General features: G+C 45.6%; 1 protein-coding gene across 14 annotated transcripts in view; it reads left to right on the top strand.

The window, feature by feature from the left end:
* The window catches only part of DHX30 (DExH-box helicase 30), a 30,499-nt gene continuing 29,555 nt past the window's right edge, over positions 11,029–11,972 (top strand). For 4 of the 14 annotated variants that reach the window (XM_005669486.3, XM_021070616.1, XM_021070619.1 and 1 more), the window contains exon 1: positions 11,530–11,654. The gene's annotated coding sequence lies outside the window, so the exon portion shown is untranslated. Of the gene's footprint in view, positions 11,297–11,529; positions 11,655–11,972 lie in introns of those variants that run through there. The other 10 variants (XM_013981622.2, XM_021070615.1, XM_021070618.1 and 7 more) reach the window with 7 other exon arrangements.

An 11,972-nucleotide genomic window follows, 5' to 3' on the forward strand; every position in this document is an offset into this window, starting at 1 on the left:
CCCTAGCCTCAGCAGGTTAAGGATCCAGCTTGCTGTAAGCTTTGGCCATAGGCTGCAGATGTGGCTCAGATCCAGAGTTGCTGTGGCTGTGTTCCACCCCTAGCCTGAGTACCTCCATATGCCACTGGTGCAGCCCTAAAAGGCAAAAAAAAAAAAAAAAAAAAAAAGTTTAACAAATGGCATAGTTCAGTTCTGGAAAAGCCATTTAACAGGTGTGAATTTCACAGCTCAACTTTAAATGTTTTTTCCCTTGCTAGTCACTCTAGAAAGAAGAGAATCCATTAGCCATATTATACTGATTCCATAAGATTATTAAATATCTACAATGGGCCATAGTAATATGCTAAGGTCTTAACAGCACAAGAAAATTATTCTGTTCTCACATGACAGGGTCAAATAAATGAAGTTAAAATGAGCCATTGCTTACTTAAACACAAGTTAAATAAACATAAATACTGGCTTCAAATGCAGCCTGAGTAACCAAATATTCCTTGCAGTCAGTACTCTTGACTAATCATCACTACCACTAGAATTAATAAAGATGAATATAAAGGTGTAGTAAAGCTGAAAATGGCAAAACAAGACAACTAGTTAGAGTAAAAGTTTGCTCCCATCTCATTGGGAATCCCTCCTTATTCTCTGCTTCTCCTAGCAGAGGTTAAGACAAAGCCACATAAGTTGTAAGAGTCAGAAAAAGAACCCTATCTGGCAGTACACCACCAAGATAGTGAACAAACTATGATTTTTCAAGGTTAATTGTTAGCCAGAAATATTCATAACAGTTTTCAACAACAGTAAAGACAAGATCTTATATATTTGTCTTAAGATCCTATGAAAGTTCTCTAGCTCCATACATCCTGCATGAATCCTCACTCTGTAGCTACAGCACCCATATTCATAGAACATCTAACCAATTCTCATCAGTTAAGATATACTATCTGGGAGTTCCTGTCATGGCTCAGTGGTTAATGAATCTGACTAGGAACCATGAGGTTGCGGGTTGGTCCCTGCCCTTGCTCAGTGGGTTAAGAATCTGGCATTGCCATGAGCTGTGGTGTACGTTGCAGACGTGGCTCAGAACCCGCGTTGCTGTGGCTCTGGTGTAGGCCGGTGGCTACAGCTCTGATTAGACCCCTAGCCTGGGAACTTCCATATGCCGTGGGTGCGGCCCCAGAAATGACAAAAAAAAAAAAAAAAAGAAAGAAAGTACGATCTGTAAAATCCTGGCATTCTGGCCTTCCAGGAAGTTCCCATTCTGGTGAAGTGGGTTAAGGATCCAGAGTTGCCACAGCTGCAGGTTGCCACAGTAGCAGCTTTGGTTCCATCCCTAGCCAGGGAACTTCCGAATGTCGTGGGTGCAGCCACTGGGGGAGAAAAAAATCTATCCTTTGAATCAACTTCCTTGATCTACCAGGTAGTTAAATACATCATTGGCAACTATTTTGAGTAGCTGAAAATTTTATTTTATTTTTTTTTGGCTTTTTAGGGCATGTGGCCGTTCCTAGGCCAGGGGTCAAATCACAGCTACAGCTGCCTAAGCCACAGCCACAGCAACGCTGACGTGGCATCTGCGACTTACACCACAGCTCACAGCAATGCCAGATCCTTAACCCACTGATGGAGGCCAAGGATTGAAACTGCATCCTCATGGATACTAGTTGGGTTCATTACCAATGAGCCACAATGGGAACTACTGGTAGCTGAGATTCTAAGTGCCATAAAATTTTTATATTTTCTTAGATGAAAGATTGTAAGTCAGCTCTGGGAGTTCCCATCGTGGCTCAGTGGTTAAGGTTGCTGTGGCTGTGGTGTAGGCCAGAGGCTACAACTCCAATTAGACTCCTAGCCTGGGAACCTCCCATATGCCACGGGGGTGGTCCTAAAATAAGGCAAAAAGACAAAAAAAAAAAAAAAAAAAAAAGAGAAGATCACAAGTCAGCTCTAAAAGAAATGGATTCCTAAATCATGAGAATTTGACAGAGATGCTCTAGCAAGTTCTATGGGGAAAGGACTAAAGGCATGAACGCTGCTGACCTCTAGTGCTTAATAGAATTATATGTTCCACTCAAAAGACCCAAAGCACTGCGTGAGAACTGGCACCCAAAGAAGCTCTGACTGGCTGGTCATTGATTCTTCCCTGGTGTGAGAGCCAAAAGCAGGCAAGTTTAAATGTTTTACATTAATTGTGATCATTTATATGTTTTTTGTTTGTTTTTTTTTGTTTTGCTTTTTAGGGCCACTTCCGCGGCATATCAAGGTTCCCAGGCTAGGGGGTGAATCACAGCTACAACGGCCGGCCTATGCCACAGCCACAGCAACATCAGATTCCAGCTGTGTCTGCGACCTACACCACAGCTCACAGCAATGCTGGATCCTTAGCCCATTGAGCAAGGCCAGAGATGGAACCCGCAACCTCATGGTTCCTAGTCAGATTTGTTTCTGCTGCACCACGATGGGAACTCCCATTTATATGTTTTGATATATTGTTATTATCTTTTTTTTCTATTTACCATGATTTTCGCTTCTTTCTCATACCCTTTCTATTAAATTAATAATTTTCTTGGAGTTTCCACTGTGGTACAAAAGGATTGGTGACATCTCTGGAGCACTGGGACGTAAGTTTGCTCCCTGGCCTGGCAGAGTGGGTTAAGCATCTGATGTTGCCACAGTTGCCATGGGGCAGATTTTCTTTATTTTCCCTTGATTGGCTTGGAAGAAGTATATAACTACTAAAGAAATAGAAACATAGTTCTTCTAAACCAGTCAAGGGAAAATAAAGACAATATTAATTAATAGAAAATCTGACCATAAAGAAAAGTGTAAACTGAAAATTGAGAGACTGACCTAGCTGCTATATCCTTTCGGAAATGTCCTGTGCTATATAAGCATATACAGAAACACATGCTCTTTTCTAAAAATGCACTTGAAATCATAAACACAGTGAGTATAGAACTTGTTTTTTTAATTCAACATTTTCTGGATATTTTCCATGTCTGTACACTAGATCTAACTCATTCTTTTTAATTGCTGAATCCTCCTTCTAAATTTAACTGTTATTATGTACTGAATGGGGTTCATATACATATTAAAGACCTAACCTCCAATATGACTGTGTTTGGAGTTGGGGCCTTTAGGGAGGTAACTGAGGTTGAATAAAATCCTAAGGTTGGGGCCCTAATCTGATAGGACTGTGGTATCCTTATTTGAGAAAGAGAACCCAGAGACACCTCTCTCTCCATGAATCCACAGAAGAAAAATCATGTGAGGACACTGTCTATAGGCCAGGAATAGAGGTCTCACAAGAAGCCAACTCTGACAGCCCATTGATCTTGAACTATGAGCCTCCAGAACTATAAGCAAATAAATTTCTATATTGGGACTTCCTCCCAATCTGCGTTTTTTTGGGTTTTTTTTGGCACTCCAAGCAGACTAATATAGATGTATTCTATTTAATTAGTCCCTTAATAAGAGATGTGTAGGTTGGGTTTTCTTTTGTTTTTTAACATTACTTATAAGGCAGAAATGAATTTACTTACACAACTCAACTGAAATGGGTCAAAGGGCATGTACCTCTTAAATCTGATGCACCCAAACCACCCTCTAAAAAGAGTAACACCAATTTACTGTTCCCCCCATAAGAGTGCTCGTTTCCCTAAACTGGAACCAGTCTCCCAGGTGAAAATGCTCACTCCTTCAACAACACTTAATTCAGTACTTATTTCGTTGTTTTTTTTTGGGGGGGGGGTCTTTTTAGGGCCACACCTGAGGTGTAAAGAGGTTCCCAGGGTTGGGGTCGAGTCGGAGCTGTAATCTGCTGGCCTGCACCCCACCATAGCAACACGAGATCTGAGCCGCATCCTCGACCTACAGCTCACCGCAACGCCGGATCCTTAACCCACTGAGTGAGGCCAGGGACTGAAACTGCATCTTCATGGATGCTAGTCAGATTCATTTCCGCTGAGCCACCATGACGGGAACTCCAGTGCCTATTTCTGAATAGTGCCAGACACTGTGCTAGGTGCTTGGGATACATCAGTGAACAAAGGATTAAGTCCCTGCCCTCAAGGATTTTTACTCTAGAGAAAAATGATAGGGATAGAGTAGCATAATCAAATAGTAGTTTAGAAATCCTGCTAGGGAACTATAGATAGAAACTTTCAGGGGCTTTGGGAGACCACAGTAAATTAATGATTACTCAAAATGCAATGAGAAAATCTTGAAACAATGTGGGGTTTTTTGACTCCTGAAGCAGAGTAAGCTGTTTAGCAGCAAAGCCAGACAGCCTTGCCTAACAACAAAGCCATGCAACAGAGGCCCAAGTCATGACTTAAGACACTAAAACAATAGTAGAAAAATAAGGCCTACATCCTGCCCAGTGACATCAAGTTAATGACTCACAGGACATGCTCTCTGTTCACATGAAAAACAATAATTTAGGGAAGGTTGATATTTCAAAATGAAAAGACCCTCATTATACGGAGATCTGAAATAATTTTTCCATAGTGCCAAGACAGTCCTGGATGGGTCACAAAGGCTAAAAAACTCCCCTGCCCAACATGTAGGTGGGATTAATGATGGTGGACTTGAAGAATGAGGAAAAAGGTAGTCTTCTCCTCCTCTCCTCTTTTCTTTGATTATAAAAATGTAACCCACTCAGTATTTGGGGCAGAACAACATTTGTTTACCTGCTGGCTTATAAACCTCACAAGCATCCTATTCTTTTTTTTTTTTTTTTGTCTTTTGTCTCTGTTGTTGTTGTTGTTGCTATTTCTTGGGCCGCTCCCACGGCATATGGAGGTTCCCAGGCTAGGTGCTGAATCGGAGCTGTAGCCACCAGCCTACGCCAGAGCCACAGCAACGCGGGATCTGAGCCGCGTCTGTGACCTACACCACAGCTCACGGCAACGCCGGATCCTTAACCCACTGAGCAAGGCCAGGGACCGAACCCGCAACCTCATGGTTCCTAGTCGGATTCGTTAACCACTGCGCCACGACGGGAACTCCACAAGCATCCTATTCTAATAAATCACCTCTTATCTTTGCCTCTCACTGAATTCATCCCAAGATGCATTTCTGCAGCTTCAGAAACAGGTGGTAAGTAGGGATACACACATAAATACACAATGTGGCATGGGAAGCTGTCTCTGAAATCACATCCGAGCAGAGACCCGGATGGAAAGAGAAAACATATCTGACCAATACTTGAAAGAATAATGTTGGAGTTCCTGTTGTGGCGCAGCGGAAACGAATCCGACTAGGAACCAAGATGTTGCAGGTTTGATCCCTGGCCTCGCTCAGTGGGTTAAGGATCCGGCATTGCCATGAGCTGTGGTGTGGGTCGCAGATGAGGCTCGGATCTGGCATTGCTGTGGCTATGGTGTAGGCCAGCAGCAACAGCTCCAATTAGACCCCTAGCCTGGGAACCTCCATATGCCTCTGGCATAACCCTAAAAAGACAAAAGACAAAAAAAAAAAAGAATAATGTTGAGTGTTTCATGGCTAATTGTCTTTATTTATTTAAATACGGCTGCACTTGCGGCATACGGAAGTTCCCAGGCGGGGGAATGAATACGTGCCTCTGCAGCGCCCTGAGCGGCTGCAGTCAGATTCTTAATCTACTGCACCACATTGGGAATTCCACTTGTCTTTTTTTTTTTTTTTCTTTTTTAGGGCCACACCTGCAGCATATGTAAGTTCCTGGGCTAAGGGTGGAATTGGAGCTGCAGCTGCTGACCTATACCACAGCCACAGCAACTCAGGATCCTTTACCCATTGAGGGAGGCCAGGGATGAAACCTGCATCCTCTTGGATACTAGTCAGGTTCATTTCTGCTGAGCCACAATGGGAACTCCCAGCCCTGCAGAGTTTTTCAGAATGAAGGGCTAGTTAGTGGTCTGTCTCTGAAATAACTTGCATTTTCATAATGGGTGTGACAAATATTTGCTTAGCAGCATCTCTAGATGCTGGGATGCAGGTTTGATCCAGCAGTGGGTTAAGGATCTGGTATTGCTGCAAGTGTGGTATAGGTCACAACTTTGGCTTAGATCTGATCCCTGGCCTGGGAACTCCTTATGCCATGGGGCGGCCAAAAAAGAAAAAAAAAAAAGCTAACTTCTATTGGGAAAACTGGACAGCTACATGTAAAAGAGTGAAATTCTGTCACACCATGCACAAAAATTAACTCTAAATGGATTGAAGACCTTGGAAGTTACTGTGAGGTACAGTGGGTTTGATCCCTTGCTCTGGAAATTCCATATGCTACCAGTGTGACCAAAAAAAAAAAAAAAAAAATTAGGGAGTTCCTGTTATGACTCAGTGGTTAACAAATCTGACTAGGAACTATGAGGTTGCAGGTTCGATTCCTGGCCTTACCCAGTGGGTTAAGGATCTAGTGTTGCCATGCGCTGTGGTGTAGATCGAAGACGCAACTTGGATCATGTGTTGCTGTGGCTCTGGCATAGACCTCTAGCCTGGGAATCTCCATATGCTGTGGGTGCGGCCCTGGAAAAGACAAAAAGACAAAAAAAAAAAAAAATTGGTCAGTAACAAGGACCTACCATATAGCTCAGGGAAATCTATTCAATACTCTATGATGGCATATATGGGGAAAGAATCTGAAAAAGAATGGATTTTATATATGTGTATGTATGGCTGACTCACTTTGCTGTATACCTGAAACTAACAACACTGTCGTAAGTTACCTATACTCTAATAAAATTTATTTTAAAACAAAGCACCATTTCACTCTAGGTGGGATTTTTGTCTAGAATAATGAAATTTCAGAACTGAAATGGCCTTAAAAGTCATCTGGTTCAACTTTGTTCTGACTTAAGAATCCTCTTACTCCATAGTATCTCTTCCTAAGTGGTCTACTTTGATTTCAAAAAAAGCACAGAAACGGAGTTCCCGCTGTGGCACAGCAGAAATGAATCCGACTAGGAACAATGAGGTTGCAGGTTCGATCCCTGGCCTCGATCAGTGGGTTAAGGATCCCGTGTGGCTGTGGCGTAGGCCAGCAGCTATAGCTCCGATTGGACCCTAGCCTGGGAACCTCCATATGCCATGGGTATGGCTCTAAAACAAACAAACAAACAAACAAACAAAAAGGCACAGAAAGTGAGTATTTAAGCCAAAGTAGATGAAAATCTACTTTGAGGTACCCTCTAAATGTCTTTAGTCTGGGATAGTAAACACAAGGGGAAAAAAAGACATACTCAAACTAGGTAACTGAAGAGTTTACTAATGGGATTCTTAACAGAAAGTACAGGCAGGTTTAAATAAATCTGAGAAGTACTGTGGGGCAAGCAATAGTAGGAGTCAGAATCTTCTCTCAGCTATAGATCCCAGGACAGAAATTACTATTTTTCTTTTTTGGTCACCCTGGGGTATGTGGATTTCTTGGGCCAGGGATCAGATCCAAGCTGCAGTTGCAACCTATGTTGCAGCAACACTGGATCCTAAACCCATTGTGCCGGGCCAGGGATCAAACCACAGCAACACTGGATCCTTAGCCCACTGTGCTGGGCTAGGGATCAAACTTGCATCCCACCAATCCCAGAGACACCACTGACCCTGTTTCACCACAGAGGGAACTCCAAAAATGATTTTTTTTTTTTTTTTAGGGCTGCACCTGAGGCATATAGAAGTTCCCAGGCTAGGGGTCAAATCAGAGCTGTAGCTGCCGGCGTACACCACAGCCACAGCAACACCAGATCTGAGCCAAGTCTACCTATACCATAGTTCACAGCAATGCTGGATCCTTAACCCACTGAGCGGGGCCAGGGATCGAATCCAAGTGCTCATGGATACTAGTTAGGTTCATTACTGTTGAGCCACAATGGGAACTCTGATGTTGTTTTTCCACTCTATTTTCTGTTTCTTGATAGCCTTGGTTATGAGTTCTAAAATTAGTTTCCACCAATATCTCAAACTTAAAAAACAGCTTAAATGGCATGAGTACACAGGACAAGAATCTGAGAGTGAGAAGCCGTTATCTAAGCACTATCTAAGCCGTTATCTGGAGCACTTCTGTGGCACTGGGGATACAGATATAATCCAAAAGGTTGGCATTCTACTTGGGGCAGACAAATCAAAAGAATACTTTGGGAGTTCCCATCGTGGCGCAGTGGTTAACGAATCCGACTAGGAACCATGAGGTTGCGGGTTCGATCCCTGCCCTTGCTCAGTGGGTTAACGATCTGGCGTTGCCGTGAGCTGTGGTGTAGGTTGCAGACGCGGCTCGGATCCCGAGTTGCTGTGGCTCTGGCGTAGGCCGGTGGCTACAGCTCTAATTCAACCCCTAGCCTGGGAACCTCCATATGCCGCGGGAGCGGCCCAAGAAATAGCAACAACAACAACAACAAAAGACGAAAGACAAAAAAATAAAAATTAAAAAAAAAAAAAAAAAAGAATACTTTAAGTGCTACCACACAGGTAAGAATAAACTGCTAATAGAAGCTCAAAGTTCGGGAGTTCCTGTCATGGCTCAGTGGAAATGAATCTGACTAGCATCCATGAGGACACAGGTTTGATCCCTGGCCTCACTCAGTGGGTTAAGGATCTGGCATTGCCGTGAGTCATGGTGTATGCCACAGATGAGGCTCGGATCCTGCATTTCTGTGACATAGGCTGGTGGCTACAGCTCAGATTCGACCCCTAGCCTGGGAACCTCCATATGCATGAGCAGGGCCCTTAAAAAAAAAAAGAAGCTCAAAGTAGGGCCTAGAGAAATGAGTAGGAAACTGTCAGGAGATGTGAAGTTTCTGGACAGAGATCTTAGCAAAGAATAAAATCTAGGGACTGCACACAGGAAAATAAGACAGTGATAAGGAAATAACTAGGAAATAAGAGGTGAAATATATGGGAGGGAAGGAAAAAGACACTCACTTTGATATATAATGGATCATTTTATCAGTCTCTCTAGTTACAGCCATTCATTAAGATTAGTTCAAGGCTTAGGAGTTCCCATTGTGGGGCAGTAGAAACAAATCCGGCTAGCATCCATGAGGATTCAGGTTTGATCCGTGGCCTTGCTCAGTGGGTTAAGGAGCTCTGGTGTAGGTTGTAAACGTGGCTCAGATCTCCGCATTGTTGTGGCTGTGGCCGACAGCTGCAGGATGGATTTTACCCCTAACCTGGGAACTTCCATATGCTGCCGGTTTGGCCCTAAAAAGGAAAAAAGAAAAAAAAAAAAAGTTTGAGGCTCAAGAATAAGGAAAAGCTCTTCTGGGACAAAATAAAACATAAAATGTGCCAGGAGAAAAAGTGTTTATGAGTTCCCTTGTGGAGCAGGGATAAGGATCCAGCATTGTGCCTTGGGTCACTACTGCAATGCCAGCTCAATCCTGGCCCAAAACCTTGCAGAAAAAAAAAAGTATTAGAATGTTCCACTTGTGCCTTTTGCAGGGCTTCCTCTAGGTTTTGCTTTAAAACTTATTTACATGCTTTTCTCATCCTCTCTAGCAGATTAGAATTTCCTTTGCAGCAGAGACCATATCTTTATCACTTAATATTCACAAGGGCACTTCAAAAACAATCTGAATGAGGCTTAATCTATTACCTCCAACTCCCATCTCCCTTAATTATAGTAACAGTGCATAATACCTCCAGTTACTGTGGTACCACCTCAAAGCCATCACTCCACACATCTGTAGCCAGGGACCAGCCTGGAGCTCTTCAATCGCCCTCTCATTCTTATCTTTCTTGTCTTTCACCACTGAACATAGTTCAATCCTTCATTACTTTCATTTGGTTAGTATCCAAGGTAATATTTTTCCAGCCAACTCTACTCCCACACTTCCAGAATAACTTCTCTAAAATACAGTAAATTTACTCTCCTACTTGAACTGTAAAAATGTCTCACAAAAAACAATTGATTAAAAATAAAGTCAAAATCCCAGCATAGCATCCTGCTTTTTCTGCTCTATTTTCCTAAACATATACATATCCACCCCATTGGTCACATTGAACTATTGAATAGTCTTAGGATTTGCCTTTTGTTCCACCTGGATGCCTTTGCTCACGTGACTTTCTGTACCTTTTCAACACTATACTTCCTCTCCAGCATTTATAACTAACTTTCTGCTTTACAGATGTTTTCATCTTCTTTACTGGCCCTAGACCCCTTGGGAGCTGGGTCTTCGTTTCTGCCACACAACTGCTATCCATCAATATCCCTGAAGGCAACATCCCACACACATCATAGCCCCACGCCCTGATTAAAACAGGTAATAATTATTTGCATGTTCCATGCTCACCTCTCTCACCCTTCTGTCCCACGTTGAGATAAAATAATAAATACTTGTTAAATTTAAATGTTTGGACAAAAACGATGGGATACGGCCACATTTTAGAAAGCATATTCTAAGTCTTTCCAGCAGTAAAATCCTGACCCAGCTTCAGAGCTACTCCCCACTGAGATGTCTCCTTTTGACATTCACACTGGAGCCTCATTTGAAGGAATGCAGCACAAAACAAGGACAATGCCCTTTCTCATCTCAGGCGAGAGGGAGGCGGGGGCACGGGATCTTTAGACACGCCCAGCAGCTCTCTGACCTGCGGTCTCCCTCCACTTACAAGTGCCCCCTTGTTCTTTTCCTAGCGTTGTACTGTTCACAACGCGCGATCGTGTTAACTTCATCTTCCTAACAATCTTGTGAGGCAGAAATCCTCATCTCCCTAAAGAAACAGAAGATCAAAGGGAAGATGGAGAAGAGAAGAGGCGTGGCAACGAGCCGCGGCGGGGAAGCGGGTAGAAGCCCGGAGCCAGAGTTGGATTTTGTTCCCGGCTCAACCCTGACCCGGCCTGTGTGTTTACCCGCAGCGGGAGGCGCGGGGCGGGTGTGCAGAGGACCCTAAATCTCTCTCACAATCACACTCGGGATGCTAAGCCACAGCGAAAAGGGCGGCGGCCCAGGCTCGCTTCCTGGACGCCCCCAGGGCTCCTCGCGTGCTCATCCTCTTAACTACCCTGCCGGAAGTCCCGCCTCGCCCACCCCTCATTGGGCCCGGCGCCGGAGTCTCGCCGCGGGTTGGCTACCCGGGGGCATGAGCCCTGGGCGGCCACTGAGGGCCTCAAGCAGGGGACCAGCTGCAGACCCGCGGAGACGCGGGGTCGAGCGCGGGAGGCGGGGCTGGGGGCACGGGACCGGGAGCTCCCGCGGCTGGCGGGACTTCCGCCACGGGACCCGGAAGCGGCCGCGCAGCGGCTGGTGGGAGTTGTAGTCCGGCCGTGGTTTGGGGGGGCCCGCGGCTCATGCGCGGTGCACCGAGGCTTGTTTCACATCTGTAACAACAGGTGAATTGGGCTTTTTATTCTCCCCTTTCGTGCCCCCTTGAGGAGCCGGCCGCGGCCGGGGGTGGTCGGCGCGAGGAGGGGCTCGGGTCCGACCGCCGGCTTGGCGGAGAGTGGGGTGGAGAAGCGGGCTGGCCCGTGAAGCAGGCCGGGCATCCTAGGCCTGCCCGGGAAGCCGGCCGGGCCGAGCCCTGGCCAGCCAGGCCTCGGCCTGCCGTTGCCATGGAGCCGGGGCGGGGGCGGGGGCCAGACCGGTCCGCTGGGGCGGGCCTCGTAGCCAGGGGCACCGCGGGGGCCGCTGGAGAAGCCGCTTCATTGGCGCAACAACGCCTCCGCCTCAGGGGATGCTCTGTTTCCCGAGGTAGGGCCTGGAGGAAGCCCCCGGAGTGCCCTGGGACCTTTGTCTGCCCCCGTGCCGCCTGGACCGTTCGTCCAAAAGGTGGCCTGGTGCATTCTGGCCCCCCTGGTTTGCCTCCTTTTGCACCGACCTTTTTACTGGGGGAGGCCAAGGGGTGAAGTGTTCTTTGTTTGCTGGTGGTGACTTGCCCCATTTCGCAGGGGAAGACCTAATGCATGTTGGGTCCTTTGTTTGCAGTGAACTGAAGTCCCAGGGGTCCTCAGAACCCTCGAGCCAGGAGTATGGCGTTAGCATGCTGTCTAGCTAGTCGACGTGTAGCAA

Source organism: Sus scrofa, chromosome 13 (assembly GCF_000003025.6).
Source record: "Sus scrofa isolate TJ Tabasco breed Duroc chromosome 13, Sscrofa11.1, whole genome shotgun sequence".
Lineage (NCBI taxonomy): Eukaryota > Metazoa > Chordata > Mammalia > Artiodactyla > Suidae > Sus > Sus scrofa.